The sequence below is a fragment of the Lissotriton helveticus genome, chromosome 9 (genome assembly GCF_964261635.1).
Source record: "Lissotriton helveticus chromosome 9, aLisHel1.1, whole genome shotgun sequence".
Classification (NCBI taxonomy): Eukaryota; Metazoa; Chordata; class Amphibia; order Caudata; family Salamandridae; genus Lissotriton; species Lissotriton helveticus.
This window is the reverse complement of record NC_136070.1, coordinates 288143903-288171207: the sequence shown is the minus strand read 5'-3', so window position 1 is coordinate 288171207 and position 27305 is coordinate 288143903. Positions and strand designations below refer to the sequence as shown.

The 27305-nt window shown below is 45.6% G+C and overlaps 1 long non-coding RNA gene across 1 annotated transcript in view; it reads right to left on the bottom strand.

The window, feature by feature from the left end:
• Positions 1-27072, bottom strand: part of LOC144782724 (uncharacterized) — a 61925-nt gene extending 34853 nt beyond the window's left edge. The window contains exon 1 of the long non-coding RNA XR_013601221.1: positions 27014-27072. This is a non-coding gene — a long non-coding RNA (uncharacterized LOC144782724). The remainder of the gene's footprint in view (positions 1-27013) is intronic.
• Positions 27073-27305: the final 233 nt, after the last annotated feature.

The following is a 27305-nucleotide window of genomic DNA, read 5'->3' as shown; positions in this document are numbered from 1 at the left end:
TAATTAAGATATTGGGATCAGCATTGAATCTTTTCAGGAGCGTCAGAATCTTGGCTTGCTTCCAGGTAGAGGGAACAATCCCAGATAGCAAAGATCTGTTAACAAGGGAGTGTACCACAGAACTGATGACATCCATTCCCTTTACTAAAACAAATGGAGTGCAAGGGCCGGCGGGGATCCCGATCTCAAATTAAGTGTGCCAAGTCTCAAATCATCTAATAAGATTGGGTCGAGGGAGGAAAGAGCACAGTTAACGTCAGTTGATGAGGGGGGGGGGCATTAACAGAGAAAATGAATTGCTGCAATACTACTTTGAATTTCTGTTTTTTTTTTTTTTTAAAGAGGCCAGTTGCACGCATCTTGTGGCCAAAGGATACACTATGGTGGCATGCAGCGGGATCAAGAAACTTTTTAACAATCTTAAAAATTTCATTTGGCCTGTTATCTACCTTTTCAATCTTATCCTCATAAAAAAAGTTTTTGGTTAGATTGATTACATTAGTGTAGCTTGTAAGTGCTGACTTGGATTTAATGTTATCCTCAAGACCGTGGTACTCAAAGTACGTGCCGCAGGCCACAAGCAGCCCGGCAGACCTTCCATGGTCGTCCGCGGACCTCTGACCTTTTGCAGGAAACCACAACACATCTGCTCCCTTTGTAGCAGGCTCCCCAGGCTCTCAGTAAACACAAAAGAGGGCCACTGCAGCAAGCGCAATAGCAGCTTCACTGCACATGCTCCAGCGGCTCAATTTTGTGTTTACTCACAGCCTCAGTGATGTCATGCGCCAGGTAACCGGCACTGGCTGGAAGCAAAGGCCCCTTAAAAGTCAGCTGTCAAGTATTCACTGTTGAATTTTACTGGGCCTTTCCGAGAGCTTCTTCTTGCTGCCTTTGTAGACGATGTTGTCACCCGCAGCCTGATCTCGTCCTAACTCTCCGCCGACTGAGAACTGCAGCAGCGGGTCTCTTCGGGATCAGGCCAGCATGCTTCCTTTCTAGCCGCAGGCAGACCAGCTCCTATGCAAGCCTGCTCGCCACCAGCCTGCCTTTCTGGCAGATCCTCCTTCAGGTCAGTGATGAGCTGTGTTTTTGGGTGTTTGAGGGCCTGTTTTACATTCTGCTGGGCCAGATTCTACTGTTGATTTTCCTGATATTAAAAATGGCATTGTTTGCATCAGGCTCAAATCCATGCAGTCTTCCATAACATGCAAAAAACGGATACAGCATGTCTTTATAAGATAAAAAATGTCCCAATTTCCTGACATGGGTCACTTTTTAGTTTTCTAATTTACTTAAAGCGTACAGTCTTATTTGGGTACTGGGGCCTATTTTGTTTCCCAGTTTGACCAGCGGCAGTTTCTTTGCCTGGGCAGGTGAGCTTTGCACCCCTGCAGGCATTAGAGGAAAAACAAAATGGCAATGAAAATATTTCATTGCCATTTTGTTTTTCCAACTTCCGCCCTTACGGCACTGCAGGATCCAGCCTTCCCCGGACCCAGACACATGCGGGCGTGTCAGCAGGAGATGACAGGAGCAGTGGCTGGCTGGATAATCCTTCACTTTGGCCTGCTGTCATGCGCCCGTCAAAGTGAAATTCGCACTTTGAAGCTCTACGCCTAGCTGTCTTAGACAGCTGGGTGGAGACCAAGCACAGGCCTACATGGTCTGAAGAAGTGTCCAGCCAGCTCGCTCCAGCCAATCCTGACGCTGCTCTCACAGAATCTGAGCAGCACCAGGAGTGGTAAAGGAAGCTGGTTGGGCCAATGCTACAGGAAAGGAGAAGATCGAGACTGGAGCGAGGAGTGCAGCCAGGTAAGTGATCTTTTTTTCTTTTTTCTTTTGCTCCTGACCTCTATTTCCATCCCTCCACCCCCGTCCACATAGCTCGTAGCCATCACTGAGTTTGACTCTGTCCCTCACACACCCATTTCCCTGCACCTTTCATTTTATAGTTTTATAGGCCTCCCTGTTTCTGTTCACTGGAGATCAGCATTCCTCTTATTTCTGCATGTGTGTTTGCAGGTGAATACTGTATTTGTCTAGTAAAGTTTTGAAAAGAGGATGTTTTTTTTTTACTCTAGCAGTGCCTCTGACCCCACCCCCACTCGCCCATCGGTGCGGCCCTCAGCCACAAACCAGACTGTAGTTTTGGCCCCTGAGAAAAAGTTTGTGAGTGCCCATGCTCTAGACTACAGTGGCTTGGCCAGGCTCTTTCAGCTTTCTTACAGATTTTCTTGGTCTGCCTAAGATGTTCATTGAACCAGGGGCAGGAAAGCTTTGTCCTGCTAATTAGGCAACTGAGGGGGGAGGTGCCAGTTGTTCTAACGTGGAGCGAATCCAGCTGTCAAAAACACAGATGCCTGTCTCAAGTTGACCAGAGAAAGAAGGTAACATATCCTCTAGGGCATTTAGCGAACCGCCTGGGGGGGGGGAGAGAGGGGGGGGTGGCTTGGAGAGAAGCTGGGGTTTGATGGTCGGGGAGGGAATTTTACAACGTCCCTTTTGGGTTACGTCCCAACCAAAGAGAATTAGATAGGGGTCCATCCATGAAAGAGGGAGGGGATCTGAAATACTTAAGTTAGACTTGGAAAAAATCAAGTCATTGGTTTGACCCTCAATGTGAGTGGAGTTTGAGGCAGATTGGGGAAAGCCAAGTGGAACCAAGATATTAGTGAGCCTAAGCATATCTTTATTGGCAGTGGAGTCTCAATGAATATTAAAGTTCCCAAGTATGATACATTGAGCAAAGTGAAGTAAGCCCTGCAATGTCACCTCATTAAGGGAGTCCAGGACAGGACTGGCAGGATTTGGGGGTCGATTAATCAGGAGTGCCCCAACCGATTGATGGGGATTCAGAGCAATGCAGATGCCAATGGCTTCCACCTCTACAAGATTGTTTACCAAGAACGTCCAGCATCTATAGATATCCCGAAAAATAATGGATAGATCCACCTCTTCCATACGCATGGTCAAGACTTAAAATCTTCTACCCTGCTGGGATGGCGGATTCTTGGAGAGGTTTATATTTAGGTGATAGCCACGTGTCTGTAATAAAAAAGGCTACAGGTCTCTAGTAGCACAGAAGTTCGTAGATGCAAATTGCATGCTTTGTCAGAGACTGTGCGTTAGCCAACAAGGCTTTAAAGAGTGATTTACTAGGGTTAGTGTGAGTTCTGCAGGCCCGCTAGCAGTATTTAATGTACGGGCTATGGGTACATGAAGCACCACTTTACTCGGGAAGTACACTTTATGAAAGTGCCAATTGGGTGTACGCCAATTTTACTAGGTTTTAAGGAAAGAGCACAAGCACATTAGCACTGGTTAGCAGTGGTAAAGTGTGCAAAGCCTGAAAGCCAGCAATAATCAAAACAGCAAAAACAGAATGTTTGAAGACAAAAAGTTAGGGGGTTACCACGCCAATGATGCCAGGTCTAACAATTATTTAGTAGAACTTTATGCAAAATCAACAGTATTCATTTTTCATATGGCCCTTCTGCCTTTGATTACTTTAATTATTAGTGAGGTGTCATTAAGACAGCTGTAGAACACATTCTAAAATGCTTGTTTACATTCACTGTTTGAAGTATGTGCTGATAAGGGGAAAAATACAGGCTTTAAATGATTTTCCTAATCTTTGTACTAGCAGGGACATTAAAATACCAGTCAAGTCGGCTTGGTGGCAACCCTTGTCCTTTTAGGGCTACCAGAGCAGCTAACAAACCAGAGATTCCAAGGGGGGCCACAGGACCTGTGCTGCTCTAATCACTGCAGCAGTTAGGAAGTTTGTCAAGCTTTTCCACTATAGTCACTCCTCAGAAAGAACCATTCAGGTCCACTGCCGAAGCGCTCACAAAGCTGCATGGGATACAGAGGTCACATGACTTTGCAGCTCTGGCCCTTCCATCCAATAATCTACTTTCCTTCTACTTTAGAACACTACTCAGGGAGTCCCGTTGCCCATGAGTCCTCTGCTAAGCCCAGTCAAATTAATGTAGGTCATTACATTGCAGGTTGTTACATCAGGAGTCATTACATAGCAAGTGCCTTTTTATCTCATTGTTTTCATCAGGAGTAAATTTCCTTCACAGGTAGTCTGGAATTATTATTTTTTTCCTCTCTTCTTTGATTACACAGGGGCAGTCACCTATCTTAGGTCACAGTTTCCATAGGAAGAACAATTTTTGATTTGCTAATAACTTTGGTGCCATTCGACAAGTCTTCACAAAACTTTCAAGAAAATAGTTCATCCATCTCAGCGCCTTCCTGGATGGTTTCGGGGCCATCCATCAACCAAGACTCAAGGCAAAGGGAGTCCTGAACGGTCTTTTTCTCATGCAAAACCCTGTAGAAATTGCGAGAAGGGATAAAAAACATCTCAAAAGAATTGCACCACATTTTGCAAAAAGCTAGATCCTTACTCAGAAAGTGTGCTTTTTGTGATTTGGTGCAAATCCGTTCAGCCTTTTAAGAGAAATTACTGTTAAAAATATAGTGATATCTGGACAGTTAGTCGTGCGAGAGTCCTGAGGTACAAAAAATTAAGCATTCTGATCGGCTGAGAGTGGTTTTTCTTCAGTCCACGCCTTCGCTGCCGCTGGACTGGTACCAGTCCCACAGGACTGAGAAATCTGATTGGCTGGCCACAACATGAACAGATATGTTGCAAATGCATTTCAGGACTCTAGGACTGAGTTTATGAAAAAAAATACAAGGGGGAAAAATAGGGGGTATCCTGACCCCTGGTCTTTGTGGTTGGGCGATAGTTTAAAAAAATGATGTGGCACTATGGGACTTTCTCAGGATAGGTGGTACCCCGAGACAATGGAAGTATCAACACGTGAAGCTTTCGCAGACTCGCGTTACAGCAGCTGTGGTATCTCCGGGGTACAACGATACCAACATCGATTAAAAAACAAGAAAATTGTGTGGTGGGGTCTGTGGACAGTTGGCCACCCACAAAGGGCTGCAGTTGGCCTTACGCAAGAGAGTTGGCCACCCACAAGGTGCTGCAGTTGGCCTTATGCAGGGGAGCTGGCCACCCACAAGGGGCACAGGGCTTGGTCGTAGGTACTTGGGGGCATATTATCAAGAAACAGAGTTACCATTATCGCCGCTTAAGCAGCGGAAAACTGCCACTAAAGCGGAGATAATGGGCTTGATAAAACGCCCTTGTGAATTTCCCTAATAGCCCACGTTCTGGTGTGAACATGGGCTTCTATTGGAATTCTCTACGGCGTAATATCAAGCCCATTATCGCCGCTTTAGCTGCAGTTTTCTGCCGCTAAAGCGGTGATAATGTTAACGCCGTGCTTGATAATATGCCCCTTCCTCCCTCTGAAGCAGTGCTTTAAATGTTCAAGTACCATCATGTACTGAGTATCTGAACTTCTATCTTTTGAGAAAGAGAGAGAGTATCAGTGCTTCTCAGAGGAGTTACAAAGCGTTAACTGCATATTAATGGCATTGATCAGAAGCAACAGGTACTCTGGAATAGGGCACATGCACTTTGGAGCAGTGCTCAGAAGTGAGCTCCGAAAGCACCCTGGAGATCCTTTGAACATTCAATGATCCCCTCAAGAGGTAGCGATCCTCTCCAGATTAGAAACATGGTCAAGCAGTTTCAAACAGCCCCGCCCTACCCCTGTTCTCACTGTCTAGAGCATGTTCTACCTACAAGAGTTTGTGGTGGACTCGGTCTTGAAGGGCCTGCAGACGAGTACATCCTGCTGCTATGAACATTTCCATGAATTGTAACAGCCTTAATTATGTAGCATTGTGGAACTGTTTGCTATTTCTTTTCTTATAGGTTTGCTTATTGCCAATCTTAACTTCTTGTATTCATCATACTCGCGTACCACGTGTATTATCTGTTATCCATTGTTTGTACCATACCCAGAGCTGAAACTGAGAGGGATCCTGCTGAAATTTGTCCCAGCAGGTATCCTGCAGCTGGATTTGGGGTCCAGTCCGGTCTTGCTGATGCTTTCAGAATGAGCCCGCTTGCTGTGTGGTGCCACTAGGACATATTTGGGAAAAAGAGAGAGGGACCCAAATATACCACAGGGGTTGGGTACCACCAGACAATTGTCAGAAACAGCTCCCCTGGGAACCAAATGTAACCAATCACTCACACACTCACATTAAGGGGTCTACCAAATATATACAACCCAATAACACATATTCATACTGTGAAACCAGGAGAACCAAATCAGTGCAAAGAATCATATATAAAAACAATAACGATACAGTTTATTGACAGTATTATGACAAAAAAGCAGAAATCAAAATTGATTTCTGCTTTATTAATTTTTATTGAATTTTTAATTAATTTTTATTGATTTCTGCTTTTCTGTCATAATACTGTCAAGAAACTGTATCGTTATTGATTTTTATATAAGATTCTTTGCACTGATTTGGTTCTCCTGGTTTCTGCCACTAAGACCTATTCAAGGGGTTCTGGCACTAGCAATTTCATTTGCCGTGCAAAAAGGGGGATTGCAAAGAAGTGACACAGACCAAGAGTAAACGGCCCACTTTGCCCAATAATCAAGTATTACCTTAGTCTGAGTATTACATCCTTCCCGGAGGGGTTGGAGGCCATTGGAACAGCACAGGTGGAAGCTAGCCTCCAGAGTCAGAAACAATAGCACCCTGGAGAGCCAAGTAACAAGTTCCAAATGAGGCGAAGGCTGCGGGAGGTTGGCATCGATGGCTCAGCTCTGTCTCTCCTTTCGTCATTTTTGGACGATAGCGAACAGAGAACAGAGATTGTACTGGGAGGGCATGCAGTCAGAGAGTTTTCACCTGCCCTGTGGGGTTCCAGAGGGGTCAGCACTGTCAACAACCATGTTCAATATTTATGTTATGCCCCTGGCGAAACTAGTCAAGAAACACAGATTTGCGTTGGTTTCATATGCAGATGATTCCCAACTGATAATCGCAATAAACAAACAACCTGAAGACACGACTGTGGAACAATTCCTGGTGGCCAGTGAGAGCTGGAATATGTCCCAGCCCAGTTTCTAAGGTCAGAAACCTCGGGGTCATTTTTGACAGTCAGTTAAATGTTTCCGCCCAGTTAATTAGCCTTTCCTCGTCCTGCTTTTTACTTATAAAAACGCTCAGAAAAATCTTCCCTTTTATAGGACAGGAATTGCAAAATACAGTGGTAGTAGCTTTACTACTGTCCAAGCTAGAATACTGTAATGGCCTGCTGTTAGGAATAAACAAAACACTGATGAGTAGGCTGCAATCCTTACAAAATGCTGCTGCCAGGCTTCTCTTGAATATACCAAGAGGCCAACTAACCTCCGCCGGAATAAGAGCACTTCATTGGCTTCCCGTTCAGCAACGGGTGAAATTTAAGGCCCTATGTTTGGTCCATAAAGCTACATATGGGGGAGGAACTAAAGACATTCAACAAATGTTTAGGCCTTACCTCCCAGCCGTCCCTTAAGATCCAATAAGTTAGGCCTCCTACAGATTGGCAGAATCAGGAGAGTAAGATGGGGGGGACGGACCTTTTCGTACTGTGCTGCAAAGCTATGGAACGAACTGCCTACATCTATTCGGTTTCAATCTAATAGACGACTCTTTAGGAAGGAATTGAAGACATGGCTGTTTGTCTCAATATAATCAGATAACGTAAATCGCACCATTTCCACTTACACCAGCGCCAAGACGCCACGGCATTCGAGCGCTATATAAGCCCATATCCTATCCTATCCTAGGATACAAACTCCCAGCTGCTGTCCGCAATCCTTCCGACCATTCCACTATGGACAACAAAGGAAGACGGCACACACAGAGGTATTTAGATTTACTTCAGCCGCAATCTTTTATTTATTTTTTCACGGTTCTCCTCATTTTGCAAAGTGCAAATGCATCAGAAACAAACAGACCTACGCATTTCGGAAAAAGCCTTCTCTATATACCGACACACATATATATATATATATATATATATATAAATATATATATACAAACACACACACATATATATAAATATATATATATATATATATACAGAGTATCAAGTGGGCGGAGCTAACGAAAGTTGCTTAAAGTGGGGTTGGACTATGGATTCCGTGGCAACTCATTCACCTCCTGTTTTACTTCTGGGCGCTGACGAGGCTACACAGCCGAAATGCTGCATTCGCCCCTTTGTGCCCTAAACTGAGAATAAAGGACTCCAAAGTACTCCCTTGTTGTGGCCTCCGCCTTTCTTGCTGAAAGGATTTTCGTTGCATTTTATCACACCAGCCAGCGGCGTGTTACGGAGGCCCCTGCACACAAGTGGCCTGATCATCCCTAGCTTGTCTTTGCTCCGGCTAAGTGTTTTTCAATTCCGAGGTATCGGAAAGGATCAGGCCCACCTCTGACGGCGGGAGAAATGGAAGCGGTGTCAGAGTCACTATACTCTGCACTGGGCGAGGCGAAACCTCGCACTTGCCCCCGTGGATCAAATACCTGCTAGTGGAGGTGGTGCAGTTGGGGGACCCAAGGAGCCTCGATGTTTCAACGGGCACTGCAGGACATGGGTGATGGGCTACACGACTCCCCGCTGTTTTCGCCAACACTCGGCGGCCCTTTCCTGGCAAATCGATGCATGCTGGGAATTGCAGTCCAGTGACCATCCAGGCACGACTGCAGGTGACACGGATTATCAAGTGGGCGGAGCCAACGAAAGTTGCTTAAAGTGGGGTTGGACTATGGATTCCGTGGCAACTCATTCACCTCCTGTTTTACTTCTGGGCGCTGACGAGGCTACACAGCCGAAATGCTGCATTCGCCCCTTTGTGCCCTAAACTGAGAATAAAGGACTCCGAAGTACTCCCTTGTTGTGGCCTCCGCCTTTCTTGCTGAAGGGATTTTCGTTGCATATATATATATATATATATATATATATATATATATATATATATATATATATATATATATATATATATATATATATATGCAAACACACATACACACACACATATATATATATTCTCTGAAAAAACCAAAGGTTACAGAAATGTTACAGTTAAGGTCAGATTTCACTCGTACAAAACCTGTAAAATTCAGCCGTTATAGTTAGCTGAACTAACTATAACTTGCACCCCCGCAATGCACAGCTTATAACCTCACATATTACATCACTCAATCAATCAATCAATCATGGCATTTAAAAAGCGCACTACTCACCCGTGAGGGTCTCAAGGCGCTGGGGGGTGGGGAATGCTGCTACTGCTCGAAAATCCAGGTCTTGAGGAGTATTCTGAAGGTCAGCAGTTTTGGGGTCTGCCGTAAGTGGATGGGGAGTGTGTTCCAGGTCTTGGCGGCGAGGTGGGAGATCGATCTGCCACCAGAGGTCACTCTTCGGATGCGGGGGACTGTGTCGAGGGCAAGGTCGGCAGAGCGGAGCTGGTGGGGGGGCATAGAAGCTGAGTCCTCTGTTGACGTACGCTGGTCCGGTGCTGTGGAGTGTCTTGTGTGCGTGGGTGAGGAGCTTGAAGGTGATCTTCTTGTTGACGGGGAGCCTGTGCAGGTCTCTCAGGTGGGGTGTGATGTGGCTGCGGTGAGGGATGTCGAGGATCAGGCATGCAGAGGCGTTCTAGATGCGTTGCAGCCATTTCAGGAGTTTGGCCGAGGCTCCTGCGTAGAGGGTGTTTCCGTAGTCCAATCTGCTGCTGACGAGGGCCTGGGTGACCGTTCTTCTCGTTTCAGTGGGGATTCACTTGTAGATCTTGTGGAGCATGCAGAAGGTGTGGAAGTAGGAGGAAGTGACGGCATTGACCTGCTTAGTCATGGAGAGGGTGGAGTCGAGAATGACCCCAGGCTGCAAACGTGATCGGTGGGTGTTGGAGCTGTTCCCAATGTGGTCGGCCACCAGGAGTCAACCCAGGGCGAGGGGGTGGATCCGAGGATGAGGACCTCCGTCTTGTTCAAATTCAGCTTCAGCCGGCTGTTCCTCATCCATTCGGCAACAGCCTTCATTCCTTGGTGGAGGTTGGTTTTGTTGGTGTGGGGATCCTTGGTGAGGGAGAGGATCAGCTGGGTGTCATTGGCGTAGGAGATGATGTTGAGGTCGTGTAGTCGGGCGACTTGGGCGAGTGGTACCATGTAGACGTTAAACAGCCTAGGGCTGAGGGATGAGCCCTGGGGAATGCCACAGATAATCTCGGTGGCTTCGGAGTGGAAGGGGGGAGGCAGACACTCTGTGTTCTGCTGGAGAGGAAGAAGGTGGTCCAGTCCAGGGCCTTCTCTTGGATCCCGGCGTCGTGGAGGAGTGTGTGTCGTATGCGGTGGCAGACCATGTTAAAGGCGGCTGACAGGTCCAGGAGGATGAGGGCCGCGGTTTCTCCATTGTCTAGCAGGCTCCTGATGTCATCGGTGGCGGCAATGAGGGCGGTTTCGGTGCTGTGGTTGCTGCGGAACCCGGACTGGGACGGGTCCAGGATGCTGTTTTCCTCTAGGTAGCGGGTCAGTTATTTGTTGACGGTTTCTCGATGACCTTCGCTGGGAACAGGAGATGGGCCGGAAGTTCTTGAGGTCATGGGCTTCTTGAGTAAGGAGTTGATCTCGACGTGCTTCCAGCTCTCTGGGAAGGTTGCTGTCTCAAAGGAAATGTTGATGGCTTTCCGGAGATGGGGTGCGATGGTGGTGCTGGCTGTGTTGAATATGTGGTGCAGGCATGGGTCTGACAGAGAACCGGAGTGGACTGTGTTCATGATCTTGATGGTGTCGTCGTCATTTATGTTAGTCCAGGAGAGCAGGAAGTTGGTGCGGATGGTGGTCGTGGGGGCAGAGGTCTCAGTGGTTGTTGGGGTGGTGGTGGCGTTGAAGCTGGCGTTGAAGCTGTTGTGGATGTCTGAGATCTTGCGATAGAAGAAGGTGGCCAGCGAGACGCACAGGTCCTGCGAAGGTGGGATGTCGTTGGAGTTGGAGCTGGGGTTGGCGAGTTCCTTCACGATGTTGAAGAGCTCTTTGCTGTTGTGTGCGTTGTTGTCAAGGCGGTCTTTGAAGGAGGCCCTTTTGGCGGATCTGATGAGGTGATGGTGTCTGCAGGTGGCGTCCTTGTGGGCTGCATAGCCATCCGGTGTTTGTTCACGGTGACAGTTCTTCTCTAGTTTTCGGCAGGTTTGCTTGGAGGCCTGGAGGTCTTCAGTGAAACAGCTGGCTTTCTTGCTGGTGTGGCTGTTCGAGGGTTTCTTGAGCGGGGCGATGGTGTTGCTGCAGTCGTCAATCCACTGTCTGCGGTTGCGGGCGGGGAATCAGGGTCCCTGGGGTCGGCGGGTGGGTTCTGTCGAGGGTGACAGTTAACTGGTCTTTGGTGACTTTGCGTGGTGGGTTTCCAAAAGGTGAAGGGGATGCAGCGGTGGTCGGACCAGTAGAGTTCAGTGGTGTGGTTGAAGGCGATGTGGGGGCTTGCGGAGAAGATGGGGTTAAGCATGTGGCCGACGGAGTGGGTGGGTGTTGTGACGAGTTGTCTGAGTCCGAGGTTGGCGACGTTGCCGTTAAGGGTGGTGGAGTTGGTGTAGTTGTTGTTCTCGAGGTGGAAGTTCAGGTCCCCGAGGAGGATGTAGTCTGTGGAGGCAAGGGCGTGTGTGCTGACGAAGTCGGCGATGGAGTCACTGAACTGTGGTCGGGGTCCAGGGGGTCTGTAGACTAGGGCTCCTCTGAGGGTGGTGTTGGGGTCGGTGTGGATCTGGAAGTGCAGGTGTTCTGCGGTGCTGAGGGTGTCGTCGGTGTTGGTCAAAACTCTGAGAGTGTTCCTGTGGATGATGGCGATTCCTCCTCCTACTCCGTTTGTGCAGCCCCTGTGGGTGATCTTGTAGCCTTCTGGGATGGCTATGGTGATGTTGGGTGCTGAGGAGGGGTTCAGCCAGGTCTCGGTCAGGAAGGCGACGTCTGGGGAGGTTGAGTCGAGAACGTCCCAGAGTTCAACGGCGTGAACTCATGACATGGTCAATGACATCACTGATGACATCACTGATGACATCTCAAATGACATCACTAATGACATCACTGATGACATTATCCAGTGACTGTGAGTACTTAAAAAAGTTTATGGGTGTTAAATATATATATATATATATATCAAGGTGTAGTGATGAATCAGTGGGTGTATGAGTGAATGTATGGATGATTCAGTGGGTGTGTGTCTGACTCAGTGACTGACTCAGTGAATGTATGGGTGAATGACTAGGTTGTGTGAATGTCCATGGCCCACCAGTAGTACACCACAAGCTTTGTTTGCAGATTGGTGGAGAAAGGGGGCCTGGCCTCCAATGACCTCTTAGCAATCCCGCTATGTGGGACTTACTGGAGATAACAGGAGGGGTAGTTGGCCTTCAAGGGCGTTGTTGGGGTCCAACTACCACTCCTGTTACCTCTAGTAAGTCCCACACAGCAGGATTGCTAAGACCTGTTCGGAGGCCACGCCCCTTTTCTCCACCACTTAGCAAACACACCTCCCAGCGTTTTACTAGTAGGGGGTGAAGGCCCCTTGGCTATTGAGGGAACTTGGGGGCCAACTACCGCTCCTGTTACCTCCAGCAAGTCCAACACAGTGGGCTTGCTGAGAGATTTTTTTTCTACATCACTATGCAAACATGCCTCCCGGTGCCCTACTACTTGAGGGATAAAGTCCTCATGGTTCCTGATGGTCCTTGGGGGACAACAAGCCCTCCTGTTACTTCCTATATGACCCCACAGCTGGAATGCAGAGAGGTCATCAGAGGTCATGCCCCTTTCTCCCCCACTCTGCAAAAGTGACTCCTGTGTAATTTTTTATTGTTTGGCGGGAGTCATGCTGGAGCTGTGGCTCCCATAAAACAAAAAGAAGTGAGGGCTCTCGCCCTTCTTTACTAATAAGCCCCGGGTGGGCTGGGTCCCAGAGGCATGTCGGCTAAAAACAAAATTAAAGGAGCGGGAGCATGGGGCCCTCCTCCGTGGGGATTTGTATGCCCCAGGGACCAACACCTCCCCGGGACTGAGGTTGTTCAACGAGGGGCTGCACCAACCCCCTGGGCCCCAGAAACAGCCACTGACCCTGAGCTAATGGTAAATAAATCAGGGGGCCTCGTGGACACCCTTGTGCCCTGGGGACCACCATCTCACAGAGCTATTTTCTTTGTAATGGGGGCCTCATGGACACCCATGGGACTCGAAGACTGTTATGTTTACATTGGTGAATGAGCCCACTATGTAACTCCCAAGGAAGGGTGTTTTCATGATTAGCCCGCCATATTGTGTCACTTCGGTAGAGGTCGTGATGTAGGGACAGGAGTTAATAAAACAGGCTTGAGGCACAACCTCAGCAAGCAAAAACTATCAATAGTGTGCCCGAGTATTATTGCCAACAGCTCAGTACTTTTCACCACGTACGGCACACAACAACTTTAGACTGAACCTGCCACCTCACCTCCTTTCCCTTTCCCCATGTCCCGTTGTGGTGGCCATCCTTGTCCCGGCTCTTCACTTTGGTGGCACGTGGTTCGTCAGTGTAAGCTTCAAGATATTCTCATGTTTATCCCCGCCCTGCCAGCACATCTCATGTGCACCCTCCCGTGCAGACTTCCTCCAACAAGTAGCTTGTGAGCTACTGGTAGCTCCCCTGCTACCTGTAAGTAGCTGTCGTGTGTGCATCCCAGCCCCCTAAATATGTACCTTTTGCTTTGTAGAATAAAAATATATGTGCCAAAATTGTGTATTCAAGACAAATATGTGTGTATTTTCAGTAGACATAAGCTGATGTACCAACAAATAAATGGTAACATTTAAAAAATATATCTGAAGCTGATTTTGAGTGATGCATCATGTTGGGAGACTTATTACTAATATTATTATTATTTTCATGCCGGGGCTCCACACCAGTGGCTCGCATGTATTACCAATGTAGAGGTATTCCAAATTGACAAAGCTGTTTCTTACATTACTCCTGGCAACACGGCCCTGATGCGCTGAGCTGATCACTGTTTTTAATCTAGCATACAATGGACATTAATGTAATCTAGTCTGATGTGGTCACTATAACACCACTAATAATATTAGTAGCTCACGATGATTTTCATTTAACATAAGTATCTCTTATCACACAAAAGGTTGGAGTCCTCTGCGTCTGCTTCAATGGGCTGCCTCCTCCAGGCATCCGCTGGACGTGCTGCAGTTTTTATTTTCGTTTTCTTCAGCCTCCGGTTCAGGCATGGCACATCGCCTGCCTGTCTGGTCTCTCCTGCTGGGGAAAGGCCCTAAAGTGAATCAGAAACATCGAAGGCACTGGGGAGGTGTACCCTGCTGTCCCTCCAGCCAGTGTTTTTTCCCCCTGAGAGCCAAGGGACCTCCTGCCAGGAGTCTGGTCATCACCTACTGCCCTGCATAATGTACGGCAACCTCAGGTTGGTGATACCTGTGCCTGCATGAACCCCATCCACATCCATATACCGTTGGTTGCACACATGAGACCTGCTAAACATGGACTCTGCACGCCCCATTCAGTTCTGCTCCTTGTGGTGGTGGCTGTGCCCTGGCTGGTTACTTGTTGGAGGAGGAGGAGAGTGTGTGTCACAGCTCATTTATCAAACCCCCCTCGCGACCCGGAGGAGACACTAAGACCCATGAAACTATTCCTAGTTGATGGCCCCCTGTCTGCTCAAGCGGCGAAGTAGAAAGAATGGATGGAGCTCCTGGAGACCTTCTTTTCAGCTGTGGCATTAGACGATGACAGAAAATGTCCTGTGCTCCTGCACTTGGGAGAGGCTGCTATACACAAGTTGGGAAAAGTCGTAGAAGTCGTAGAAGCCGGAGCACTATTTACGTATGGCACGCTTAAACGAGCTCTAATGGCACACTTCGAACCATTAGCAATCCCTGACTATGAACGATTCCTGCTGTGTCATACCAGACAATGACCTAATGAGTCAATAGATACTGTTTATACCCCCGCCTGTGAGACCTAGCCAACACCTGTATGCTACCGGACGAAAATCTCGAAATCCAAGCTCAATTTATTCAAGTGTGTTCCTTGGCAAAACTGAGATAAAACATTTTTTAAGTCCCAGGAATACCCAGGGCGGACATGCTGACGATGGGTAGGTCCTAAGAACTGTCCAGGGTGTGAGCAGCTCACATGGAGGCAGGATTACAAAGCCAAATCAAGACAGAACCCATCAACACAGGAAGGCAAGATGGCTGCCGTGTGGAAGGCTGTGTGAGCAGCTTGCTCCCTGGCTCCAGGCGTCCGGGAGAAAGGGGGAGAGCATCGATCCATTTTTCACGAGGAAAACTTTTAAACTGGTAGCGCTTCTGAGATATATGGCGTGAGCGGCTTTGCACGGCTGCATTCGGCATCTGGCTGTATTCAATTACTTACCTGGCTGTATCGGCGTTTCTCCCGTTGCTGGACATTGTAAGACGGAGGCCGCTTGAGGCGTCGCCTGTTTCCGGCTGTTAACCGGGTTGCTTCTGTGGTGTGGAGAAAGGCGGCGGCGGGCGAAAGTACTGCGGAGATTTTCCTGGGAGCTGTCAATGTTTCTGACGCGTTAAACGTGATACGCGATACAAAGTATCCCTCAAAAAGAACATACGAATGTTGCTGAATTTCTATGAGCTTAGACGGCGGTCCCCGCTGTGGCGTGCTACACTCTGCCTATTTTGGGCGCAGAGCGGTGTCCTTCCTGGTAGAGGCGGAGGCGGAGGTGGTACACGGAAGGGGAAAAAAAAGACACCGTTGCCTTCGTCCGTCAGCACCCGCAGTAACAAGAAAACTGACGGGGGCCGAACGGAGAGAAACGCGGACCCGGGCGTCGAGGGATCTGTTATGGCGGAGGCTTCAGAAGCGGTAAGCTCAACCCCTGCTAATTCCATAGCTAAACAGGGTAAGAACTCTGGTAGACCCCCTACGAAGCCTAATGAGGCCGCGAGTGTTAAGGACGCTATGCTGCAGACTCTGCCTGCTTTGTTCGAGAAGCAAGCAGCCAGAAAAAAAATATTAACCGATGAAATTGGGCAAAGTATGGATGCGACGACAATGCAATCTGATCAACTGACTTTCACAACGGAAACTGATAATAATCCGTTAAACATTTCTCCAAACTTGTCGCTGGTTAATCCCCTAAAGAAGGGTATTATGGGAGAGGTAGTTTTTGGTGTTGCTGGTATCACCCGTTCTTGCTCGCTACCCACGCTATCGGTACCAGTATCTGTAGAAAACGAGCAACAGAAGACAGTTGTAGACTCGGTATTGCATTCTAATTTGGAAGCCTCGGAGAAGTTTTTTTCCCTGTCAGAAATATCCTCGGATGATGCAACAGGAGCTCATAAAGATTGGGCTGAGATAAGTTGTGAGAGCCTATCTTCAGATGTTGAATTTAGTGGGAGCCCTGAGGTTAACACAGCTACTACCATTAAAAAAAAACTTTGGAAAAAACGGTCACTTCGTGTGGGGAGTAAGGAAGCGGATGCTAATCTACAGAAAGGGGGGAATACACCGTCTTTCATTCTGTCTTCTAATATTGCACCTGTCTCTGCCACTGATGTCACGGACATTGTGGGAACTACATCTGACCCTGTCCCTGGTTCGGTCACTATACATGACAATGGTGAAGGTCCTGAGGAGATAACCTTGAAGATGATTTACGATACTATGATGAGCCACAGGGCTGAAAGTAAGGCTGAAAATCTACGCACACAGGTGGCCTGTGCCAAGGTCAAAAATTCAGTTCGTCGTGCCATCAAGATTTGCTCCGAGACCACCGACAGAGTTGTCGAAGCAGAAACCAGAATTGCAGTTCTGGAGGAAGAAAGTATGGTACAGAGACAGGAAGTTGGTGATTTTATGGCCTTAAAAGAGGATTTGTCCGATAAGATTGCTAACTTGGAGAATCAAGCCCGTAGAAGCAATCTACGCTTTTTGGGAATTCCCGAAAATAAAGAAGGATCTGACCCTCGGCGGTTTATTGTCAATCTATTGAAGGATGCCTTTCCCGAAATGGTAGAATGGGACTGGGCTCGAGAAGTACAACGTGCGCACAGGTTCCCCTTCACTGTGCGGAGTCCACGTCAAGGTCAAGCAAACTATCCTAGGGCTATTCTGGTCTCATTTAATAATTTTCTTGCTCGTGAGGCTATTTTTGTGTCAGCGAGACCAGATAAGAAAGCGGATGGACTTGGCTGCCAGTTTTTTGTAAGACCAGATTATTGTCAGGCTACAGTGGCACAACGGTGGAGGTTGAGACAACTGATTCCTGATTTTCAAAAAAAAGAAGTTGCCGTTTTTCTTCAAGGCCCAGCGAAGCTAAAGACAGTGTTTAAAGGCACAGTTAAATACTTTATTTCAGAGATTAAAGCCAAAGAATATTTGAACTCTATCTGAATTATAATTAGATATGGAATATAAGGACTAAAAGGGCTGATAGCTCAAGTAATTTTGCTGCAATTGTGTTTTTTTTCTTGTTTCTTCCCTTCTTCTCTTTTTTTTAAAAAAAATAGGAATATTCATTCTCCCTCTTTTTCTTCTTTATTCTTTTAATTCTCTAAATTTTCCTCTAAATTCCTTTTCTTCATCTAACTGGTTCCTCTTCTCCTTTTTTCTCGTGGACGCTATGGCCCAGGGACACGGCACCCATATGTTCTAGGAACTGATAGTTCCTATGCCTCCTATAATGGGGAGGGTGGGGGGAGGGGTTCTGGGTAAACGGGTGGGGGTGGGAAAGGGTAAGGGTTGGTGGTGGGGGTGTAAGGCAGAGGTATTCGTTGCAAGGATGTTCATTTGGTATCTTAGTTGGTATTTAAGTTGTAGCTGTGAGGACTATATATTGCTGAGGTTTGCTATTCTTTTTTTCATCATCTCAATATGGAGGAAAAGAAAATAAAAGTGAAAATATGCACTATTAATATCAATGGTCTTAATGACTTTAAAAAGATAGGAATGTTTCGCTCTATAATTCAGACATTGTCTATCGATTTATTATGTATACAAGAAACTCATATTGCATGGGACAAACGCTCACTTTTGGATAAGTTGGGTTTGGAGGTGTTACTTGTCTCTAAGCAGATGGGTATAAAAAGAGGCATTGCTATTTGTATGCGAAAGGGAGTTGCGAAGTGTTTGAAAACTCTAGCTGATAAATGGGGTAGATGGGGACTCGCTGAGCTAATTATTGGTGGTTCTAAATTTTCTTTATGTTGTATGTATGGGCCGAACCTAGATGATGCGGAAGTTTTTAATATTATTAACACAGAATTAGCTATTTGGGCGCAACCTATTATAATATGTGGGGACTTAAACATTCATCTGCCAGCCGACTGGAATATCAACTCAGGAAGAAGGTATATCGGTCATAAACCCAGAACTTATCATGCCCTTCGGGAGTTGGTTGTGAATAACGGATTAACGGATGTATGGCATAAAAGGTATTCTAAAGATCCTGGATATACCTTCTATTCCTATCCACACCGTAAGTTTGCCCGATTAGACTATTTTTTCACGTCTTTGCAGTTTTTGGAGACAATTAGTCTTGAAATTCTTCCCCAAGTCATTTCAGACCATAATCCTATAATTGCTGAGATTGAGGTTTCTACAGAATTTAAGAATTCAAGTACATCTTGGTCATTCCAGAGAAACCTTTTATTAGATGAGGATTACTTACAATTTATGGCGACTATTATTAATGACTATTTTTTAATAAACAACGATTCAGCCTCCCCCCCAGTGGTGTGGGATGCATTTAAATCAATCATACGCGGAGAGACAATTAGCTTTGCAAACTTCAAGAGGAAAAAAACACAAACAGAATTTAGAGAGAGATTAAATAAAATCAGGTTAGCTGAGATGGACCTAGCGATGGCTTGCAAAAATAATGTCGGTATAGAAGAGTCGCAGCTACGCTTAGTAATTGAACGTTCTGGTCTACGGACTCATATTGCTGATAAAGTAGCATCAGATTTCAAGCTTTTTAAAACCGAACGTTATGAATATAGTGAGCGTACCGGTAAAATATTAGCACAGCGTTTACGTCAGAAATCCTCTATTAATGAAATCAAGGGCGTCAATGATTTGAACGGTCACTATTATGAATCTAGGGGAGGAATTTTAGAGTCATTTTTGGGGTTCTATAAAACATTGTATAATGACTGTCACAATGAAGTAGATAAGACTTTGAATCCCGTTGATTATCTTTGCGGTACTAATCAATTAGTATTGGGATGTGAAGAGACTAATGCATTTGGACGTCTAATAAGTTGGGAAGAGATTGAGCAAGCCATTCTGAGCCTTGCTGCAGGTAAAGCTATGGGATTTGATCAGATACCTCTCGAATTCTATCGCACATTTAGACATATGTTGAAACCAGAATTGGTAAAGATTTTTAATTCTGCATTCCAAGGGAAGCCACCTGATTCCTGGTCCACCGCTATTATTGTAGTGTTTTTGAAGAAACATAAGGATCCGAAAGAATTAGGTTCTTATCGACCTATATCTCTTATTACGGCAGATAGTAAGATCTATTCAAAAATTCTTGCAAACAGGCTCAACCAGGTGATGTCTAGTCTAGTGTCTAATATTCAACATGGTTTCATCAGAGGTAGAGATACTACTGACCATGTTAGACGTGTTATTACACTTTTAGATTGGGCACAGGCAAAGGAATCCCCAGTCGGGGTGATCTTACTCGATGCTGAGAAAGCGTTTGATAGAGTGGACTGGGGATTCCTTTGGACTGTGCTAGAACGGAAGGGATTTCCTATACAATTTATTCAGGCGGTACGGTCATTGTATTCTGGCCCCAAGGGCATCATAAGACTGGGCACTGACTATTCAAGACCCTTTCCAATTACGAGAGGGACGAGACAAGGCTGCCCCTGCTCCCCGCTTTTATTTGCATTATATTTAGAACCCTATTTAAGTAGACTTATTTTGGAACCAAATATCCCACCAGTTCATCTTTTTGGAGTAGACCATAAAGTTTTAGCGTACGCGGATGACGTCGCAATTGTCACCTCAGACGTCTCCTCTGCGTTACCTACAATAATTAATTTGGCTAATGAGTTCGGTAAGGTCTCCGGCTATAAGTTAAACATTACCAAGACCCAGATAATTCATTCAGAAACGGGTAAACCCATCGACATTCCACTTAATACTACTGGCTCTTATCTTGGTGTTATTCTATCATCCAAGGTTGAGGATATTGTTGCATTAAATCTAGACCCCTTGCTTATATCCTCTAATAGATCGCTAGAAAGATTTAATAATCTACACCTATCATTATATGGTCGAACTAACGTTATCAAAATGATGATCTTCCCAAAATTTTTGTATTTCTTTCGGACAATCCCTCTATTTTTTTCAATGTTTCTTTTCAATAGAATTGATAGAATGGTGTCTAGGTTTTTATGGGGATACCATCGTGCCAGAAGATCTCTAAAATGGTGCACTCTCCCACTAGATTGTGCCGGCTTAGGGCTTCCGAATTTCAAAATGTATTATTGGGCTATTGCTCTGAAAACCTTTCGGGTTTTGCTCTTTCATGATTGTGTATTAGATCCAGCTATGTCACCTTCTATCTTTGAAATGCTCCTCGGTACTGATGCACGGCAATGTTTGGTGAAAATCATTGAACCTAGCTATTATAAAAAAACAAAGTTCAAGGTAGTCCATGCGGCATGTTTAATTTGGAGGCAAATGAATAAAATTTTAGGTTTAGTCCCAAAACTGAACTACTATACACCTTTGCTCGATAATAAGTTATTACCAGTAATTTTTCAAGATATGATAATTCACCGGTGGTATATGAAACAGATTCATTCACTCGGTCAATTGTACCAAAATGGGTCCCTTTTGTCTTTCTCTAAACTTCAAGAGATTTTTGGTTTATCTAGGAATGATTTTTTTAAATATCTGCAGATTCGTAGCTTCCTGGAAAAAAAAAATGTTTTATTTACTGATACTATGGAAACTATTGATGTTCTGGAAAGCTCTAGGAAGAACAGTCGTATTGGCACTATTTATCAGTTAATGAATAATAGGATTCAGAATGACTTGGACCATCATACCCGGAAATGGGAGAGGAAGCTCTGTATTGAAGGGATTGACCTGGTAAAAGTATTTGAGATGAGCAATAAGACACTTATTAATAGCTCTCTTAAAAGCCAACATTTTATGTCCACCCTAGATCTTTATTATACACCTGCAAAACTGGTAAAATGGAAAGCTGTAAAAGGTATCAATTGCAGTCGCTGTGGTACTTTAGCAGCCGACTCAATCCATATGTTCCATAGCTGTTCTAAACTTGCTGTATATATTGAGAAGATCGAAAAGTTTTTGTCTAATTTGTTACATGTTCGGATCACGTTGCATCCTACTATTATTATTTTTGGTGTGTATTTTCCTCCTCAGGATTTAACAATAGATCAAGAATATTTTCTGTTTATCGGAATGTCTATTTTTCGAGCTTGTATCACTTCTAGATGGCTGGATGTAGATCCTCCAACGTTTGAGTTATGGTTGGGAAAGCTGCTAAATGTTTATAGAATGGATAAAGCAGTTTATAAACTGAAAGGACTCAAAAAGAAGATTTTTGGTCGGAAGTTATGGCTACCAATTGATAATTGGATTTGAATCGTATTATGGTTATTTCTTTTTTGTAAAGAACTCTGTTTGATTTTGTATTTCTTTTTTTTTGGTCATGCCCTTGTATGTATTACCTCTGCCAGAAAATAATAAAATATAATAAAAAAAAAAAAAAAGAACCCATCAACACAGTCGCTACTGGAACCCCTGCAAAAAGTAAAATGTGCACCAAGACCAAATCTGTGCCCAAGAAATGTTCTCACCAAGGGCCATGCCCAGCACAAGGAAAGAGGTGCTTGGCGTGCCACAAACCAAACCATTTTTCAAAGGTATGTCGTTCCTCAACACCCCAGAAAGGTCAAAGGACAAAGCCTGTCAACACCCTGCATGCATCAGATGGCCCAGGGGACGAAGGACATCGAAGCGGCAGTCCATGTCACACATCCCGTGCAGCCAGAAGGATACCACTAAAAGCACATCCAAAATGTAACGTACTCCTCAGTGGTCATCAAGTGCAGGAGCTGCTAAATACGGTGGAAGAGGTGTGGCGCCGCGGCCAGGGCGACTGACGCTGGAATCTGGGGACCACGGTTCGATCCCCGGCTCCGGCGGCAGGTCAGCCCAGCACCATGTGACTCTGGGCAATAGCTCGCTTAATCTTCCCGACGGCCCCCCAGCGCCTAGAGACCCTTACGGGTGATTGTGTGCTTTACAAATGTGGACTTTAATACTGGTGCATCTATTAACATCATGGCCCAGTCAGTAATGCTGACACTTCATGTGCAATGTACCTTGTGACCCAACTTCATGAAAGTGTACGCATACGGGTCCAATTCTCCACTCCCTTTAGCTGGAGTATTCACAACTAAAATTGCCCATGAATCTCACTCTACTCATGCCAAGGTGTATGTCACCTAAGGAGGCTCATGGATGTTAAGAGCTGCCAAACTGCAGAGTGCCTTCAGCGCATCACCTTCAGCTTCAGTGTGCACCAAGGAGTCATGGATGATCTGGTAACCGAATTTGCACTATTATTAGAAGGTATTCGGTGCCTAAAAGACAATCTGATATGTCTACATGTTGACAACTCGATCCAGCCTGTAGCTCTGAATCACCGGCGAGTTGCGTTCCACCTAAGGCCAAAGGTGGAAGAAGAGCTGATAAAATTGGAACAGGCAGTATATTATCAAGAAGGTCAATGGTCGGACTCCTGGGTGTCCCTGATTGTCATAGCGCGTAAACCCAAACAACCTGGAGAAGTTTGGATATGTGTCGACATGCGCCTACCTAATCTGGCTATCAAATGAGAGCGTCACCTGACTCCCACCATAGACAACATTATAGCAGAAGTGAGTGGCTCCAAATGATTCTCAAAGATGAACCTGCGAGCTGGCTATCACCAACTAATTTTGTATCCAGAATCTCAAGCCTTTACCACTTTCTACACACACATGCTCCCAAGAAGAATCAAGCAACTTAGTTCTGGAGTTTCCAGCGCAGCAGAAGTCTTCCAGGACACCATATGGAGGGTGCTTTCTAGCCTTGAAAGAGTCCTTAACGTCAGTGATGACATTCTAGTGCACACCCCTATGCTGGAAGTACACCTTGATCACTTGAGAGCCAGTTTTCAGAAACTCCAAGAAAAGGGTCTGACACTTCACAGAGACCTTCTGCTAAAAGGAAATCTGGGTATCGCTTTTCCCAAGTTGGAGTGCTACCTAATCCCGTTAAAGTCCAGGACATGCAAGCAGCACCAGCGCCCACCACTGTCACAGGAGTAAGAAGCTTCCTTGGCATGATCACATATTGTGGCTGGTTCATTCTAAATCTCACAGACCTTACAGCCCCGCTGCGGGAGCTAACAAAGACCAACACAATTTGGAATTGAGAGCCTGATCAAGAAGAGGCTTTCCAAGCCACGAAGCTCGCATTGTCAGCCGACAACACGCTATTCCCACATGGATAAAGAAACCATTGCCATGCATTGGGGCTGTTGTCATTTCCATCTGTATCTATATAGCCAACCCTTCATTTTTCATAGCCAAGCCTTCATTTTTCATATTGATCACAAACTCTTCATCCTGTTATTCATGGGGTCATCCTCACAAACCCTGCAGAGGATCAAAAAGTGGATTCTACAATTGCAGTAGTATCATTTCACAGTTGTTCCTCACCAAGGGACTCAAAATCCAGCAGATTATCAGTCGAGACATGCCCAAACTGCCACAAAAAGCAAAGAGTTGGACGCGGAAGAGGTGGAAGAATACGTTTGACTCGTTAAGCGCTCCAGACCACTTCCCATCTCGTTCCCGAAGATAGTCAAGGCCACAGCCACTGATGAGTGTCTCCAGTTGGGCATCTCCCCTGTGGTTTCAGGAAAGTGGTGTCATTTGCTGGACAAACTACATATTGTTCGGATGACACAAGGATTGTGTGAGCCTCCCTGCACAATGTTCGTTCAGAACTTGCAGTGTCCCCTGAAGGCTATCTCATGAGTGGGTCACGTCTAGTGGTTCTTGGGACTCTACAACAATGGGTGGTTGACCTTGCTCACCAGGTCCATCAAGGGGTCCTCAAGACAAATTCTCGACTGAGATGCAAGGTCTGGTTTACACAGAACCACCTCTCCTTCAGAAAACAACTAAAAACTTGGATATTCGATAAGTAAAGCACCCCCCTCCCTCAAGCGCCTTGAGACCCTCTGGGTGAGTAGCACGCTATACAAATTTCAGAACTTGAACTTGAACTTAATTTGGACAACATAGTTGAACAGACAGTTTGCCAGTGCTCTCTGTGCCAAGTTGCAGGTCCAGCAGATAGACAGCACCAATCACCAGGGAAAATATCCCTCTCGTCCCCTGTCAAAGGACCAGCATGAAGTTTGGCAGTCTCCCAGATGGTAGACACATGCTAGAAGTCCTAGATGACTTTTCAAAATACGTTGAAATTGAAATCATGGGCTCAAAACCGCCAGTCAAACAATACCTCGTTTGGAGAAAAACATGGCCCAAGATGGACTCCTCAAGGAGCTGCTCACTGACAATGGCCCTCCATTATTGAGTCAGGAGCTCACGGAATATTTACAATCCTAGGGCATTCACCACAGGAAAGTAACACCCCGTTTGCCACAAGCGAATGGAAAGGCCGAGTGTTTCATGTGCACTATAAACAAGGTGCTCCAAATCGCTTTAGCCAATGGACAAAATATGCACTATACCCTCTAGAATTTCCTCAGGGAATATCGTCTGACACCTCACACTATGATTCAAGTCAGTCCCAGGTCTCCATGTATGAATTGTACAATGGGGGATGTCGTTCCCCAAATTGAAGGACCATCAGCAATTCAAAAATGACTTGCTGACACGTTACAAAAGCGCCGGATGCGGAATGATCGCATGTCCCGAGCCCGCGGAGCCAAACAGAGTTCCATCAAAGTGGGTGATATGGTGATGGTGAAGAACAGATATCCCAAGGGCAGATTTAAGCTACCTTTGTGCTTGATCGTTGGAAGGTGCAATCAGTAAAGGGAACAATGATCACTGCTGAGAAAGCTGGAGAGACGACTACAAGGAACATATCATTTTTTAAACATTATCAAACTCCAATGAACACGTCCAGGAGGGAACCATATGGAAAGCTAGGAGTGGAGATGTTACCTGATGAAGAGTTTTTGCCAGCCCATTATCCTGCACCAAGAGAGTCACCTATGCCAGAGCCTTCGTCCCAAGAAGATGGGAGGAACCTCCTCACAAAACCCTGTCCTGCTGTGCTGTCTGATCTCAGCACATCACCGCCACTGGTAAGGCAAGATGAGACGAGAGAAGACACTGCTCACCAAGCGACTGAGCAATACCATCTTCGACCACACCCTGTGAGAACTGCTTGTTTAAAGGAATTTATACTGCACTGATCTACTATAATGGTCTCATTTCTATTGATCTCTTTTCTTTCATACTCTCTCTCACCCTCTCTCTCGCTTTTTGATTTCTCTTTTTTCTCACCATCTCTCACACTCTCTTTCTCCCATGCTATCCACAGTTTCGCTCCGGGAAATGAAGGTCAGAATTTTGTTATGTTTTTTTGTTATGCCATTTGTTTATTTGGGATAAATGAGGAATGCTATGTTTATGTTGGTGGGTGAGCCCACTATGTCACCCTCAGGAGGGCCGTTTTCATGATTAGCCCGCCATATTGTATTCCTTTGGTCCAGGCCGTGACGAAGGAGACAGGAGTTAATAACACAGGCCTGAGGTATGATCTTGGCGCGCGAAAACTATCGCTATTGTGCCCAAGTGTTGTTGCCAGCGGCGCAGTGCTTTACATTTCACCAGGTTGTACCGCTTTCGACACACTACAGGGACTACACCACGTCCCCAGGGACAAATTCTACTTTTAAAATGGGAGTTGATTGCGCAACCCCCCTCCCGGGCCGCTCTCGGACCCAGGGGCCGCCACTTCCCTATGGCAGGCCCTACAAAATCAAAGGAGGGGGTCATTTGAGATGTCATGAGTGATGTCATGAGTGATGTCATGAGTGATGTCACTGACCATGTCATGAATGATGTAATATGTGAGGTCATAAGCAGTGCATTGCAGGGGCATAAGTTATAGTTATCTCAGGTAAGTATAACTGCTAAATTTCACTGGTTTTGTACAAGTGAAATGTATGCCTAACTATAACGTCTCTGTAACCTTTGTGTTTTTTGGGTGAATATAGTTAAATATATATATACAACAAAAGTTGTATATTTTTTGACACTTAAAAAAAGTATTTAAAACTACCCAACTAAACTCCTTTTATCATCCTAAAAAAGGGAAAGATTGAGTTTAAACCTGCAGGGATTTAAATTAAGCCTTGCATGTTACATTCAGATAATTGCAGTGGATTTATAACTTACAGAACTGTTGTATGTGATTGTAACTTGTGACATAAATTAATAAGGGTTGCGGCACCAAAAGCATATCTAACATAAAATAGATATCTATGACTAACACATTATATCCAGGGTTGCACTGGGACAACAAATTGGTCCGGGCACCACAATAAATGTGGGACCTATTAGTGAGCCTGATAGCTAAAAAAAAGTGTTCCAGTTTTTGCAAATGAGGCTAGTTTTTGTACTTGCAAAGACATGTTGTCTGGATATTTTGCAAGGTATGCGAAGCATGCATTTGTTTTTACAGCAGGAAATGCTTGTGGTAATATCGAGGAACTCAACAGTATAAACAGGTCCATCTGCCCATAAAACTTGCCCACATATTGCTAAAATTATGGGCCGCATACTGACCTGTCAGACCAGCCCATCAGGCCCTGCCTGAGTGCCCTATAGTCCAGTCTGACCCGGACATCGTTCTCTGCAACAGGCACATCATTCCTTTGAACTATTTAATGATTCAAATTTATGGCCAGAGAATGCACCGATTTCACCAGTTAGAGCATTTTCAGCTGAGTTATCTTACCAGTATTACAACCTCTCGCACAGGTCTCTGTAGCCGATGGATTAACCCCCATTCTACCATAAAACTGAGTCAGTCAGTGACCAATTAAGTCAGGCAGAAGACCTTTGCTAATACTGTTTTCCGTGTTGCAAATTGCTGTGGAGTTTGTGAAAAATAATGAGCAGGCTGAATGTCTTGGAACCACTTATCTTGACTTTGTCCCTTGTGACTCCGCCCCTTTTAGCCAAATCACCCGTACTCTTGTTTTTTTTTTTTTTATATTTCCAGGACACACTGTACCATAGTAATAATG